This window comes from Suncus etruscus, chromosome 16 (assembly GCF_024139225.1).
Source record: "Suncus etruscus isolate mSunEtr1 chromosome 16, mSunEtr1.pri.cur, whole genome shotgun sequence".
Taxonomy (NCBI): Eukaryota; Metazoa; Chordata; class Mammalia; order Eulipotyphla; family Soricidae; genus Suncus; species Suncus etruscus.
The window spans coordinates 52,588,567-52,606,242 of record NC_064863.1 but is presented as its reverse complement, the minus strand read 5'-3'; the positions used below and the strand labels follow the sequence as shown (position 1 = coordinate 52,606,242).

Below are 17,676 nucleotides of genomic sequence, written 5' to 3'. Positions count from 1 at the left end.
ACTTTGAGCTCATCAAAGATAATAAACCCAAATGATTTCCAGGAGTTATATCTCTCAGGAATAAGTCCTGAGAATGACTGGATGTGATACCAAAACAAAATAAAACAAAATAAACTGTCCCTTTTGCTCATTGCTATTCCCAGAAATATCACCAGTATAATTGAGCACTGCTTGGAACTTCTCTCAAAACAATTTTAAAAATATAAATATTTAGGGAATCAATCCCAACTTAGTTGCATCTAACCAAGTACCCTTCACACTATACTATTATTTAGACCTTATGATATTTTTAAAATACATATATGTATATAAAGATATTTTAAAAAAGAAAATATTTTATTTATGCATAAGAAGTAACTATATTGGCCCTAGAGATAGCATGGAGGTAAGGCATTTGCCTTGTGTGCAGAAGGTCGGTGGTTCGAATCCTGGCATCCCTTATGGTCCCCGAACCTGCCAGGAGACATTTCTGAGCATGGAGCCAGGAGTGACCCCAGAGCGCTACTGGGTGTGATCCAAAAATCTAGAAGCCCAGGAGGTGAGGGTGGGAGATTTATATATATATATACATTTTTTTTCTTTTTAGTTTAGTTTATCTTATTTGCTCTTTTCTTTTAAAAAGCCTCCTTTCTCACTGTACCCAGGTCAGTTTTTCAATTGTAGTTTATGGATTTATCCTCAGTGTATAAACATATATGAGCATGAGTATATATGTTTACCATACCAATGTCTGTCCAATGTCCTCTGTAACATATGTCTATTTAATGATATTGACTCAACAACATAAGTGTTCATTACCATTTAACTTAATATATTTAACATTTAATATTTAACATTTAACATAATATATTGTTTAAAATATTGCAATCTGAGATTATAAATATTTATTTGGGTAAATGAATAAATGGCTTCATCCTAGCTATTATCACTTAGTATATTTGACCTCTGAAACTTTGACGTGTCTTACAGAAGTTTACCATTTTTTTTATTTTCTATGCTTTAGAAAAGTAAATGTATGCTACATTAGAACCATTTAGTTGTCAGGAACTAGAAATTAATCTAAAACTGTTATTTACTGAACCCTAAAGTTTTTGCTACATCAAATAAACTTACCAAAAATACAATCATAATAATTTTAACTTTTTAATATTTCAGATGCAATTGAATTAACTACAAAGGTGTTCTGTATTTTCTACCTGAAAGAGTAAATGAATGTTCATGTATGCTAACACACTGCCAAAAATACATGGATGATTTTCAACTACAAGTTCTTTGAAAGGTTATTTTCTTAATGTTGAGATTAAAATAAAGCTTATTTTATTGAAAAATACATATTGGTAAATATACAAGTATCATTCACCAAAATTAACAAACACAGTGGCAGTATTTTTCAAGGAAAGGGGAATATGTTTAAATGAATAGCACCTCTAAATTATATAAATAAATTACATTTTTATTCAGTTATTGTAATTCACAATAAATATTTTAGTTTTACATTTTTAAAGTAGGCATTGAAAATATTCTTTTTTTTTTCAAAAAAATAATTGGATGAAAGCAGAAATGTGTGGTCACAGAGAAATAACTTGTAGCCATTATCTGTAGTGGTTTCAATTAAAAACAAAGTGCAGTGTAGAAGAAAATAATGATTGAAAATAAAATTTAAACAGATATTTTAGATGCATTAGAAAGACAAAATATAAAATTAAAAATAATTCATAAAAATTAAATTTTAGAATTATACTCTATTGTCTAAAACAATAAAAATTTTAATAACGCTATATTTAGACAGATTAAATGAGGTTTCCTTTACATACACACAACATAGTTTCTTTGAGTTACATATTTGTAGTCATAATTTTGTTTGGGCAGTTGTATGCACACAGAATTAAGGGTTATGCCTGGCTAAGGTTAGCTCCAAGCAGTGCTTAGGGGAACCATGTGGTACCAGAGATTTATCACAGGACTTCTACAAGGAAGCTCTTTTTAAAAGATCTATCTCCCAACCATAACCTTAAAATTTTATAATTTTTCTACAAGATTACTTAAATTTATGATTCAATGTTACACATATTCTCTGTCATTTATATATTACAATGTTAGTAAAGTTTCAAGTAATTAGGACACAAAAAGTACCTGATTATACATAATTTCTGGTTTGTTTTGGTTTACATTTGCTCTAAACTCTGTGCTTAGAGATCACTTTTGGATAGAATATATGTATCACTATTTTGAGGAACAAGAAATCACTCATACTCAATTGATAACCTAAGCTCAAGAAACACTTTAGGTAGGTAGATAATATAATAAAAAATAATAAAGTCTTTTTTTTGTTTTGGGTTTTTTGTTTTTGTTTTTGTTTTTGGACCACACCTGATTATGCTCAGCGGTTACTCCTGGCTATGCTGCTCAGAAGTCATTCCTGGCTAAGGGGACTATATGGGATGTCAGGATCAAACTCAGGTCCATCCTGTGTCTTCCACGAGCAAAGCAAAGGTCCTACTGCTTTGCAATATTTCTAGCCCTGAGTCTTTATCAAAATAAAGACTATCCATTCCAGGAAAAGCAGTGGCTGGTAAGATCACTTTTCTTCCTGAATATAGAAAAAAATTATATATGCAGGTTACCACATGCATTATTTAATTTCTTGAGTTCTGCATCACAAAGCATGGAGAATAAGAATTTAGGCAGGAATAGATGTTGTGATTATCTACCTTGATGTCTTCTATTAAATAAATAATTTTGATAGTTTCTTCTTGAATAATATTTTCAAGGTGAGTTAGTTGACACATATATAAATAGTAAATATAATAAATTGACCAACTTGTAGGGTTCTTCAATTATACTCAGTTTAGGATTCCATGCTGTCTTCCAAAAATACTTTTCTACATTCCATGGTTAATACCAACCGCATTCTGGATACTAACTGAGAAGCACTAAGAGATTTTCACACTAATCACTGGATAAAGATCGATAAAATAATTTTAATAAAAATTTTGTAATATACTTTAAAATCGATATATGAATAAAGTTTTATCTATACAATGTTCATTGTGTGTGAATTAAGCACTCGGATTAGTCTTTATTTTAAGAACCAATAAATAATTTGATCTAAACAGATCAGTAAAAACTTCACTATATCACTGAAAAGGCTGTTTACTACTTTCATTATTTATGTATTCACTGGATTAACACTTTTCATTTCATTAATAACATTTCTTTTCATTTAGCTTAGCTAATCATTTTGCTCAAAACCTAGATTTAAAGTCATCTTGGATTTTGACATTTTTCCACACTAAGCAGTCATTTTCAATAATGATTAATATGAAGAGAAGCTATTCTATCTTCCAATTGAATATTTAAAGTGTATTATTGCTTAGATAATACACATTTGTCAGATCAGTATTGGAGGAATAGTTTCTCCAGTCAGTAGGTAGCCTTTGTAACCAAGTCACTATTTCCTTTGTCTTCAGAAGCTTCTCATCAACGGGGCCGGCGACGTGGCGCTACAGGTAAGATGTCTGCCTTGCAAGCGCTAGCCAAGGAAGGACCGCAGTTCGATCCCCCTGCACCCCATATGGTCCCCCCAAGCCAGGGGCAATTTCTGAGCGCTTAGCCTGGAGTAACCCCTGAGCATCAAATGGGTGTGGCCAAAAATAAAACAAACAAACAAAAAAACCCAGAAGCTTCTCATCTTAATGTAGTCCTGTTTGTTTATCTCTACTTCCACTGGCCTGGACAGTCATGATTAATCCTTGAATATGCCTTTAGTCTCAATGTCATGGAGTGTTTTACCTATATTTTCTTCTATGTACTTCGTGGTTTCAAGGTTGATATTAAAGTCTTTAATCCACTTTGATGTTACATTTGTGAATGAAGTTAAAGAGAGGTCTGACTTCATGTTTTTGCATATAGTTGGTGAATTTTCCCAGAACTACTTGTTGAAGAGGCTTTCCTTGTTTCAATTTGGAATTATTGCCACTTTATCAAAGATTAATTGGTTTTATACTTGAGAGTCAGTCTTAGAATACTCAATTCAACTTCATTAATCTGAGGGTTTGTCTTTGTTCTAATACCTTGCTGGTTAATGAGTATTTCTGTATAGTACAATTTAAAGTTTGTATAAAGTTCCATCTTCTTTATTCTAAGTGTTGCTTTAGCTATTTGTGCGTTTTTATTGTTCCAATGAATTTCAAGAGTGTTTGACCCATTTCTTTGAAAAAATGTCATGGTTATTCTTAGAGAGATAGCATCTAATCTGTAAAATGCTCTGAGATTAAAGCCATTTTAATTATGCTAATTTTCCCATTCCATGAATAGGGTATAAGTCTCCATTTCTTTCTGTTCTTTATTTTTGAAACAGTGTTTTCTTGTATAGGTATATGTTTTCTTGTGTAGTTTTCTTTGTATAGGTAATTCACTTTAGTTAATTTATTCCAAGGTATTTGAGTTTCTGTGATGCTATTGGGAATAAAGTTGTTTTTTCAATTTTTTTCTTTATATGTTTGTGTATAAGAAAGCTATTGATTTTTGTATGTTAATATTATAACCTGCCATATGAATCTGTTGTTTATAAAAGCTTTTTGTAAAAATAGTATCATGTTATCTGCAAAGATTGAGAGCTTGACTTCTTCCATTCTTATATGGATTCCCTTGACATCTTTTTCTTGCCTGATTACTAGCAGAACTTAAGAAAAAAAGAAACAAAACATCTAATCCCACCATAAAATAAGAGAACAGACATTTCCTCAAAGAAAACTTAAGGTAAAGAAATGGACCCTGCCCAAAGAGCAGAGCCTGATCCCCCAACAGTGCCATGAATGCTCAGCACCCCAAAGATTAGAGACTGTACCCCTGCCAGCAGATACAGGAATGCATGTCACCATCAGGTGAGCAGACCCTGACTTGAAGGACAGAGCCAAAGGAGCTTTCCCTGCAGCCATGAACTTCACCTAGTCAATGAAACCTAGCAAAGAAAGTAGAAAGAACCATTCTACAAGAGCAACAATGGAGAAGCAATGCAGCCACCACCATGCTTCTCAGATGAGGACTTTAGAGAAAAAATATAAAGGTTGCTCATAGAACTCTAAAAAAGCATGGAAAGAATCCAGAACAAACCACCAATGATAATCAAGAAGATGGCAAACTAGAAATGAGAAAATTTAAACTTTAATAGGACTGAAAACTTGGTAGACAAAATGAAAATCTCACTGTAAAGCCTATCTAACAGAGTATTAATGGCTGAGAACAGAATCAATGAGCTGGAAGATGAGATGTATAACTACTAAATGAAACATAAGTGGTTGGATAAGAGGCATAAAACAAGTGATCAGACAATTAAAAAATTCTTAAAGATTGTGGACAGATGAAAATAGTAGCTTTGATAAACAGAAAAGAAACTATGTAGATAATATTGATATCCAAAAGATCCAGAAACACAACCCCCCTGAAGAATCAATAATCAAGAATATAATTGCAGAGAAACTTCCAGAGCTAAAGAATGCATACAACAAAATCCTGCAAACCAAATAGTACTAACTAAAAGAGATCCTAAAAAATGCATCCCAAGTCACATCCTAATCACAATGATGATTTCCACGAATAGGGATAGAATACTGAAAGTATCTTTCAGATTTACAGCATTGTCACAGGAAACTATCAAGGCCTGAAGGCAGTGGTGGGATATAGTGACAAAACTCAAAAAAATGAATATCTCACCAAAAGTACTTCACACAGCCAAACTTAATTTAGGTTTGAAGGAATGATAAACAACTTCATAGATAAACATCAGCTCAAAAATGTTATGACTCAAACCAGCCCAAAAGACAAATTTAAAGGTCTACTTTCAAATGAGACAAATGAAGAGAAAACTAAACTCCTCCAAAAATATGATGCTAAAAATCATGACAATTATCTCTCTCAACATCACCAGATAAAATGCACTAATTAAGAGACAAAGAGGCAAAATGGATAAAAAATATGAATCCAACATTTTGCTGCGTACAAGAAATATATCTGAACAGTCAGAACAAATATGGACTCAAAGTCAAAGGTTGGAGGATGATCATTCAAGAAAACAACTTCTTTAAGAATGCATGGTGGCCATATTAATACCAGATGACACAGACTTTAAGCTAAAAAGGTTATGAGGGACAGAGATAGACTTTTCTTAATAATCAAGGAATATCTGAAACAAGAAGAAATCACATTCCTAAACATATACATACCCAGTAAGAGACCAGCAAAATATTTAAAACAATTGCTGACAAATATGAAAAAAGACATTAATAGCAACACAATAGTAGTTGGAGACTTCAGCACTGCCCTGTCACTCCTTGATAAGTTAAGAAGGCTAAAACCAAAAAAAGAATATACTGGCTCTGAAAGGAGAAATGGAAGAGAGTGACTTAATGTGTGTGTGTGTGTGTGTGTGTGTGTGTGTGTATACATACACACACACATTAAGAATTCGTTGGACAAAGTAAAAGCACCAAAGAGGAAACTTTATATCTTTGCAAGCACTCTCAGGAAGGAAGAAGGGGCCTACATAAATAATTTATAAAATTATAAAATTGAAAAGTGATCAACAAAATGAACAGTCAGGTAGTGGGAAAAAATAAAGCTTAGAGCAGAAATAAATGAATTAAAAATCCAAAAAAATCTGAAAGAGCAATGACAGCAAGAGGTGATTCTTTCAAAATATAAACAACATAGATAAGCAATTGGGAAAACTCACAAATAAAGAGAGATAAAATTACTAAACGTAATTAAAAATGAAAATGGGATTGAATCAGAGAGGTGGCGTGGAGAGGTAAGGCGTCTCTTTGCTGGAGCCGGCCTAAGAGGAACTGCAGTTTGATCTCCTGGCATCCCATATAGTCCTCCAAGCCAGGAGCGATATCTGAGCTAGGAGTAACCCCTGAACATCAGCTGGTGTGTTCCTCCCTCCCTCCAAAAAATAACAGAAATAAAAAGGGGGAGCTTACTAGACTTACTACAGAAATTCAAATGGTAATCAGAAACTACTTAGAGAAACTCTATGCCAGAAAATAAAAGAAACTGGAAGAAATGGATAAATTCTTGGACTCTTATAACCTCCTAAGGTTATAAGAGGCGCTAACATATCTAAACATACTCATAACTATTGATGAAATTAAAATGGTAAACAAAAGCCTTCCCCCCAAAAAACCAAAAGGCTGGGTCTATGGATTCACTAGAAATTTGGGCCTGAGAGATAGCACAGCAAAAGGGCGTTTGCCTTGCACACAGCCGTTCCAGGACAGATGGTGGTTCAAATTTCTGCATCCTATATGGTCCCCTGTGACTGCCAGGAGCGATTTCTGAGCTCAGAGTCAGGAGTTACTCCTGAGTGCCGCTGGATGTGACCTCCCCCGTCCTCCCCCCAAAAAAAAAAACAAAGGCAAAAAAAGAAAAAGAAAATTCTTTCAAACCTTTTGAGAGGACCTTCTGACAATTTTTTTTAGGACTCTTCCAGGACATTGAAGAAACAGAAAACTCTCCACATAGTTTTTATGAAGCTAACATCATCCTTCTACCAAAAATAGACAGAAATGCCATAAAAAATAAAACTACAGATCAATTCCATGATGAACACAGATGCAAAGATCCTCAACAAAATCCTAGGAAATAGGATCTAACGACTCATCAAGAAGGCAATAAACTATGACCAAGTAGCATTCTTTCCAGAGATGCAACTATGATTTAACATATATAAGGTGGGTAATCAACATAATATATACCATATCAACAAAACTAAAAATAAGAACTATGATCATTCAATAGATGCAGAGAAAGCATGAGATATCTTCCAACACCCATTTATAATAAAAATCCACAACAAGATTGGAATGGAAGAACTTTTCTCTATTTGGTCAAGGTCACTTACCAAAAACCCATGGCAAATATTATACTCAATAGGGAAAAACTGAAACCCTTTCCTCTAAAATCTTGCACAAGACAAAGCTGTCCCCCTATCACCACTCCTTTTCAACACAGTACTGGAAATATTGGCCTTAGCAATTAGTCAAGAATAAGATATCAATGCCATCCAGATAGAAAAGAAAGAAGTCAAGCTTCACTGTTTGCAGATCACATGGTATTATATTTAGAAAATCCCAAAGACTCCAAAAAGCTTCTAGAAATAATGTTTTTATAGCAAAATGGCAGACTATAAAATTAACATGCAAAAATCAATGGACTTCTCATACACAAATAATGACAGAGAAGAAATAGATATTTAAAAAATCCCATTCACAATAGTACCACACAAACTCAAATACCTTGCACTCAACTTAACTGAAGTTGAGTAAATTAAAACTTAATTTAACTATTATGCTAAATGAAATGAGTCAGAGGGAGAGATATAGGCACATAATAGTTTCTCTCCTCTTTGTTATTTAAGAATAATAAAAGACAGTGTGGTAATAATACCCAGAGACTATAGAGATGAGGTTTGAAAGGACCAGCCCAAGATATGAAGCTCACCACAAAAAGAGGTGAGTGCAGTTAGATAAATTAATGCACTAACAACTACCATTACAATGGTAGAGAGGGAACGAGAGAGAAATATTATGCCTATCCCAAAGACAGGAAGGAGGTGGAGGAGGAAGAGAGAAATGAAAACAGTGGTGTTGCGAAAGTTATATTGATGAAGGATGGTTTACATTTGATAACTGAAACTCAACTATGAACATGTTTGTAACTTGGTGCTTCAGTAAATATTTTTTAAGTGATAGTACAATGAATAGACAGTAGAGTACACTGATTGGTGTTTTTCACATACAGGTTACAGTACAGATATCAATACGCTTGCTTTTCTTCTTCCCTAAAGAATTGTTATGTTAAACAATAAATTGGTAGTATACCTTTTGCCTCCAGGAAATAGTTACATTTGATAATGATCTTACATGTTAAACAAAAGACTTGTTCTCTTGCTTTAATTTTGGACAAAACTGTAATGTAATTCATGTTGCTTCAGTTTTACCCTGTAAGTTTATTTTGAATATCTTCCTTAAACCTATCCTCTTTCTTATTTCCTTTAAGAATTAAATACGCACTAAGATACACACATTTTTAATTTTATATAAAAGATATACATTTCACTAACATTTATCTTGAACTTAGTCATTATATGTGATGTCTACATCATGGTGAAATTTGGTGAATGGCAGAAGATACTTCATAAAACAAGTCTCTCTAAATTTTTGCCAATTAATGTTTTTGACCTAATCTAGAAGTCAGCCAGCAGTCAAATGATGTTGTATGTATAAAAGCACATTTATTGGAAATGTAGAGAAAGTTTTGTCACAGGAATAGTGAATTATTATATTAAAAATAGAATATAATTTCCAAATTCCAGATCAGGGATTTCAGAACTCTTTAAACCAAAGAATAATTCTGTCTCCAGTGATATAATGTAATTCTCTAGACTGCATTTTAATTCTCTTATTCTGTAGTGATCTAGTGTTAATTTCCCTTTGGTCCCCTGGCTTTCTCCTTTGTGATCTTCCTATGTATTCAGAACTTTTAAACATTACCTCGATTTCATACTTAACTGTTAACACTCTTATATTTTCTATTTTATATATAATTCATTGTATGCTGAGATATTTTCTATGCGCACCCTTAAATAATTATTCTCTTCCAGCTGTAGATCATGAAAAATTCATTTTTGTTTATTCCAGAATAACTCTCTAACAGTGGACAGTTCAGTGAGATCAGAGATTTTTACTTTTCTGCATTTTCTCTCGACTTTTATGTTTTATTGCACTACAGAACAAAGATAGATTGGTGTAATCATGGTGCATTTATGCTACTATTTTTGCTAAAGATTTTAAGGTGAATGTTTGACATCTTAACTACTCCTAAAGACTCCCTAAATTGAGAGCACTATTACATCCTTAGTAAATGTTTCCTCTGCATGACATGGACTGTTTACTTGCCAAATAAGTCAGCTGAACTTGAGCATATTTATATAATGCTGTTTTTCTATAGCCTTCTTGTACCATGTATATTTCTTTTCTATTATATAATTTTGAAAAATATAAAGTACATTTCCTTTTTCCTTTGCTTAACTCATATTTCATATTGTATTTAGCATAGAGATATCACTCAATCAACAGGCCCATATTTTCTCCTTCTATGCTGTCAGGGTTATAGTCCTTTATATTCACTCATGAATTATTTAAACCCATGTAAAGGACATCCTTAGTTTTATTACAAAAAAATCTCTTATCTAGGGATTTAATTTTTCTCCTAAATTTTGTCTCTATTTTTGTGCTTATACACAAACTTCATCATATTTTAATTTCCTTCATATTATTTAATACTTTGTATAGAAACACTATTAATAAATGACTTCATATATCATTTTGATATAGAATGTAGCAATATTACAAAATATATAAAACAGTTATGTTATTGATTTAATTTAAAAATATACATTTGCATAAGGCCAGATTATATTCATATTATGAAATAAAATGACACATTGGTATTAACATTTTGATAGACAAATAACCAGGTGTCTTTTATTTTACCACACATAAAAGTATTTTCAAAACGCTTTAAAGGTCATTTTTATTTTGAAAATACTTACCTTAAAATATTTTATACTATAAATTAGTTACAGGAGAGATAGCACAAGTATTAAAATTCTTGTCTTGCACCTGGGTAATACTGGATTGATGCCCAGAACCACATGTGGTCCTCTACTCATTGCCAAGAACGATCCCTGATCACAGTACCAAGAGTAAGTTCTGAGCACCACTATATGTGATACCATCCATACTCCTCCTATTTTTAAATTTTTTAATTAAAAATAGACTTACAATTTATTATTTATTTAAAATTTAGTTATTAATAATTAAAATAAATACATTTTCAATGTATTGTTTATTATGCTCTCAAATGCAGTTTTGATTTCCAACTCAACATTAATATACTTCATGTGATTATAAGTTCTTTCCTATACACAGTGCCATTTTTTGCCTTGGTTTTTATTTTTATTACTATTGTGAGGATCACACTTACCATAAAGTGAAGAAAGGAGAGGCAAGCTTTAGTTCACCTTGAAGACCTCCCAGAAGCACACTCAGTCGTTCTCCATGCTGTGCTCAGTACTGAACACAAGGACTTGTCTGTTGAACTGCCTATCAGGCTATTCACTTATTTTAAACTATACGTCAAAAGATCAAAATTTTTCTTTATTTTCTAGATTATTTTCTTTATTTTAGTTATTGAAGAAACAAAATGAAAAATCATTAATGGCAAAAAAACCTCTTGGTGTGCATAATTTCATTTTTAGTCAACTTGTTTAATTCCTTTTAAAGAAGTATATTAGTAAGACCAATGCCAAATCTGTTTGAAGCTCTAAACTGAGAGTAGAAAAATCAATTTGCTGAAGTTTATGTAAAGTATAGTCCTAAGTAAAGGAGTAGTGATATGATTATGTTTCTTCTATTCTGTCTTTCCTATGAAGTATTATGTGAAATTAGAAGAGTTGCACTGTGGATTTCTTCTCCAGATGAGATTACCCACCCATTATCATGTTCATACAATGTGAGCTGCTTTTAAATTACTAAGTAATTGGTTGTATATGTAATACATGTGTCCAGAATAAAAAGAAATTGTTTTAAACAGACATGAGAGATAGCTCTGTTTTGTCAATTTTGTCCTTCAGTTTGATGAGACACTTTTTCATGTTTTATTATAATATTTATTGTTTGTTTATTTTTGTGATATTCTTAGTAACAACTAAGCAGTTATTGGAAACTACTGCAAGCTTTCCACTTGGAGATCATTCTTATTAATGAATGGGAGGCTATGCAGCGCCAGATATCAAAGCAAGATATACATCCATAACATGTTCTTTACCCTTTGAGCTATTTATGTAGCTGTAAGTTATTGGCTTTATTTGATTTTCTAAAAAACCTTTGTAGGGACCAGAACAATAACACAGTGGTAGGGCATTTGCCTTGCATGTGTCAAAATCAGAACAGACCTAGTTTGTTCCCCGGTATCCCATATGGCTCCCCCAAACCAGGAGCAATTTCTGAGCACAGAGCCAGGAATAGCCCCTGTGAATTACCGGGTGTGGTCTAAAAACAAAAAAATAAATAAATAAAAATCTCTTGTTCTGATTTAAAGTTTAATTGTGTCCAAAAATTAACTATTTCCCAAATACTTACTAAATTGATAGCTACAAGGAGAAGTGTACTAAGTGTCAGATATGAAGACATCCAAAAAATAATAAAGTTTAGCTAAAGAGTCGATACTCCGAGAAGGGTAGAAAAAAGATGGTCTAAATAACTAATAATTTCTAAATTACCAGAATGTCAGCACTCCCAGGGAATGCCCTGTGGGTTGCGGTCTTGTATTCATGCTTTTATCCTGCCACCTCTCTCAGAGAGGGACAATCCAATGAGACTTTATAAGCTTCTTTTTCCATTCCCATCCCTTTTGAAATGTAAAAACCCAGTTAGTCTTGATTAGTATTAAATAGGTATCTGCCTTTCCTCCCATGTTAATTGTCCCTGACAAATAAATACTATACAAGGATAGTCAAGGCTTCAAGTCCACAAGGCTGCGGGGAGGCCTCTGACCCATGCTTTTTCTCTTATTGCTGTCTTTACTTAATCCTCACCGGCACCCCAGCAACAGGCCCGTTTGCCCTGAAATGGACTCCAGCAGTCTAGTCTTTTATTCATCATACATTTCCTATTATGACTTTCTTTCTTTTTGGGTGGGGGGGGGCAAAGGGGCTACACCTGGCAGCGCTCAGGGCTTACTTCTGGCTCTGCACTCAGAAATCGCTCCTGGCCTGTTCCGGGAACCATATGGGATAGGACCCAAGATGGTCCACGACCAAGGCAAACATCCTACCCCTGTTCTATCACTTCGGCTCAAACGACTTTCTCAGTTGTATGTATATATAAAATACTTAAACTACATTGGAAAAGGTAATATAGAATATTAGATTAAATTATTTTAAACATTATATTCTGATATATAAAAGCAAGGATAGATTATGTTACAAATTACCAAGCATATTTTTTTGGTAAACCTAAAGACTAAATTAACTGGGGGATATTCTCTATATTCGACTCTTAACATTGAGGATTAGAATGACAAATGGATGAGTAAATCAGAACAAGAATTAAAAAATGTTTAACCCAGTTGCTCAAATTTCTAAATAGCATTAGAAATTAGTAACTAAAGCTATTCAAATATAGTATCTTCTCTAGTACACTCAGTATCTGCTTAAGTACTTGTCATTATTATAGATTTGAGATGTATATGCACATTCAATTTTAATATGAACAACAGAGAATCTTGTGGGTTAGCTTTCCTCATTAAATTTCATGGAAAAAAACATAGACATCCACTATTTAGATTTCTTCAAGGAAATATGATTAGCCCAAGATAATTTTCAAAAAATATATATTTGCATTTATTCTGCTTTAATTCTAGCCATTTTAGATAAAAATTAAATACCTCTGTGATTTAGAAATGGAGCAGCAATTAATTCTCCCTAATATACTCAAATGTGAGTATTTAAAAAGTAAGAGTTTAATACTATACTGGAAAGATCTAGGAGCATTTTCTGCCTGCTTAGTACAAAAGAATCAAATGACAGCATGTGACATAGAACAACTCAGAAAAGAATGTGTTGTCAAAGTGTACATAATAAAATATCCAAAAGCATAGATGTGCAATGAAAGCTGCAAAGAGAAAGAAGAAAGCATACATCCTCTGAAATATTTTGAAATTCTCCCTTTTTATCTTTTGATGGGACTTTTGACTGTCAAAATGGCAAAGTACATAATAAAAGAGGAGAATAATAGCAGAGTTGTATAGATCACTTGCAACTTGGGTTGTTGTAGAACCTCTGAATAAAGAATAAACTTGACAGCAATGTAAGATAAACTTAACTTGCTAGAATTTCTCTCACATTCTCAATATCAACTGCATATTGAGGATGAATAAAAGTGTACAATATTATAAACAAGATGTGAAAAATTAAGTAACTATTCAGTATTCACATTCAATAATAGTGAAGATAGAGTTTTATGCCTTGAAATTTTTCTTATAAAATTAAGAAGATATATACTTGATTCAAAAATAGTCATGAAGGAGCTTATATTGTTTTCTCGCATCAAAAGATCTGTTTGTGGGGCCAGAAAGATGGGGCATTTGCCTTGCATCCTTGCATGTGGCTGACCTTCGAGGGAACAGGTTTGTTTCCAGCATCCCATGTGTTTTCCCTGCCTACCAGGGATGATGTATGAGTGATGAGCCCGGAGTGACCCCTGAGTACCGCTGCATGTGGCTCCAAAACTAACAAATAAATCATTCAATCAATAAAACAAATTTAAAAAATTAAAGATCCTTTTATTATTGCAATAAGATGCAATCTGAAATTATGCTGTAACTAGTAGTTGTGGACCTCAAAGAAAGTTGTGGATACCAAAACAATAAAGATAAAGAAGTGCTGAAAAAAGCCTCATTTTTTCAGAATATTCAAATATATTTAATCAAAATATCTAAGACTAAATTAGAGTGAAGATACATTGTATAAATTAAAATACTAAAAATTACTCTACAAAACCATTTAATATTAATTACTGTTGTCAATTACTTAAAAATATTACTTTTTGGAGCAAAAGTGATAGTACAGCAGATAGGGCATTTACCTTGTATGTAGCTATTAAGGATTAAATCCCTGGAATTCCATGTTTCTCTGCTAACTGCCTGGAATAATTGCTGAGTGCACAACCAAGAGTACCTTTGAAGCATAACCAGTTGGTGTGGCCTCAATACAAAACAAAACAAAAAATTACTTCCAAAATTATAAAATTTCAAAGTTTTTTCACAATTATTAAAAATTGATTTTTCTTAAAGATTTTGAAAATTTTCAGGATATTTGGTTGAATTATTTTGTACTTAAGAACAGCTATTTCACTTCTCTCATGATATTAAATTTTTCTTAGTTTCTATAAATCAGGAAAATATATTTTACATTTTATGAGTTCTCAGATTCCTAAGTCCAATTCATGTTGTATAGCTTTATCTTGCAAGCATCAATTTGTAAAATGCTAAAATAAATGTTTTATTCTAATTATTCAAATAAAAAGCAACTATATGATGTATGGTAGTTGCACTACATATATCAACAAATTATCTAGTTCAAAGATTAATATTATTAACATTGCTAATATTAATATTATTATTGCTACCACAAAAGAATAACAAAATTTTGCTAAGTAATGATTTAGTCATTTTGTAACTGAAAGGAAATAGTGTAAAATGTAATTCAGCTCTTTAAGAATAAAAGCAGAGACAAGAAATAGAAAATATTCAATAAATATATAACTATATTCTTCCCTTTATTTCTTAAACATAACTAAATTAAAACATGATAGTTATTATAATTTTATGTGCATACTAGCAGAGCCACAAAAGTAAGAGATAATGTAAAATCTTAGATTCATTTTACTTTAGCACTGAGAAGACTAATATAAAAGTATAAATCTGCATCATAATCTCAAGAAGATCACCAAATATATAAGATCTAGAACTGAAATGAGGACAGGTGTGGCACATATAGCTGCCTACCACAAATAGTCACAAAAGGTACTTATAATAGCATGAAACCAAATAGATGTCAGAAAGTAGAGTACAAATTAAAATATGTATAAAGTAAATAAGGAAAAATCATAAAAGGATAAAAACTATCTAAATAAACTTCACTGGGGAACAGAACCCTGACAAAAACATAAACCAAAACAGGAAATAAATATATAGTCATCAAAGGAAATATAATGCTGGCATAGAAAAGTATTTGTTGAATTGAAAATTTTGAGGACAAAATATGGACTAATGCAAATATTTTATAATTGTGAGGTGGCTTTGACTTATGTAAACTTATTTAATTGTATATTTAAGATTTCTCTCTTTGGGGATGGAGCAGTGGCGCAAGCAGTAGGGCGTTTGCCTTCCACACACTAACCTAGGATGGACCGTGGTTAGATCCCCCAGCATCTCACATGGTCCCCCAAGCCAGAGCGATTTCTGAGCATATAGCCAGGAGTAACCCCCGACCATAACCAGGTGTAGCCTAAAAGTCAAAAAAAGTTTCTCTATTCACTGCATGTAAAACACCTCTATTGAAAGAAAATCAAAGGAACTAATGTGTATCAGACACAGCTACACACTTATTAGAAGATCTCATTTATTATTTGTATGCATATTATGAGTTGAATATCATTATTTTAATATGATGAAATTTATTTTAAGAGTTTTAATTGTTGAGGTAAGTTCATTGAACTATAGAATCAAGATTAAGGCAGTTTTTTTATTCCATTTAATCAGTCTCTGAAGATATCATTAATAAGATAATTATAATCTCTTTTATTATTTTTTATTTTTTACAACCAGGACATTTATTCACAAGATTAGTTTTTGAATTCCTTAAGATGAACTGGATGCTGCAACAGCTGCCCTCTTAGGTTTAGGTGTTGTTCCCTCATGGGATCCATGTCTGAATCTGCGATATACAATTTTCAGGTGCCACATGCGACCGTTCAGGTTGTGTTCCTCCTCTTGGCTTTGGCACTCCAGTTATACTTTCTCTTGCACTTGGCGGGGTACCGCACTTGCCCCAGGTGGAGTTCTGCAGGTGGTAGGCCTTGGAGCTACAGTGGTGGCATAGTATGTGCATCTTGTTGTGACGCTTCTCAAACAATGACGTCCCCTTAGTCATCTCGTTTCTGTGGCAAGGACCAATAAGCAAATATGATCTCTTATGAAATTAATCTAATACCTTTGATTATGGTTTATCATACTGTTTTCTTCAGATATTTTTCCTCTTATTTTACTTTGCTATAAATCATAATTAGTGGTATGAGTCTTCAACAAGGCATTTGCCCATATTCTTTTTTGTCATCAGAAAATGTGAAATTGTTGATGATAATTCAGTAATCATTTCTATGTGGAGTATTCCATGACCTATACTCACATTTTATTAAAATTATGATTGAACAGAATTGGATTACAGGGACAAGAAAAACTATACATAGACAATACATATCAACATTGCTTCTGAATCAAAATGCTTATACACTTTTCTTTGTGGTTGAGCTCAAAGCATTTTTCCCTCGATATTTCTGTTTGTTAAATTGGAAAATATTCCTTTATCAAAGGACTGATATTATTCTAATTATAATATAATTTGCATTATATAGAGTTTTAAAATTAATGTACTTTTTTCTTTTAGCCTCTCCTTCTCTGGAGATACAATTAAAAATTAACTACAATGATCAAACCCTATTTCTGCAGTCTAGTTCTCCCAAAGGGAGAGCTAATAGCCTTGAATATCAGATAATTGATAGTCTTGAATTTAACAAACTAAAAATTTCAATAAAATTTCCAATACTTAAATTGTACTAAATTATATCTTTTGATTCAGAAAACTCTTGAAAATTTTAAGATATACCAGAGTCAAACAGTATCACAAACACAGTGATTAGGATTGTATATCAAAGATAAATAAACCAAGGGCCTGGGTGGTGGTGCAAGCAATAGGACATGTCTGCCTTGCACATGCTAACCTATGACAGACTGCAGTTTGATCCTCCAGTGTCCCATATGGTATTCCAA

At 32.5% G+C, this 17,676-nt stretch overlaps 1 pseudogene; it reads right to left on the bottom strand.

The window, feature by feature from the left end:
- Positions 1-16,488: 16,488 nt before the first annotated feature.
- On the bottom strand, positions 16,489-16,780 carry LOC126032394 (60S ribosomal protein L37-like; annotated as a pseudogene).
- Between the last annotated feature and the right edge of the window lie 896 nt (positions 16,781-17,676).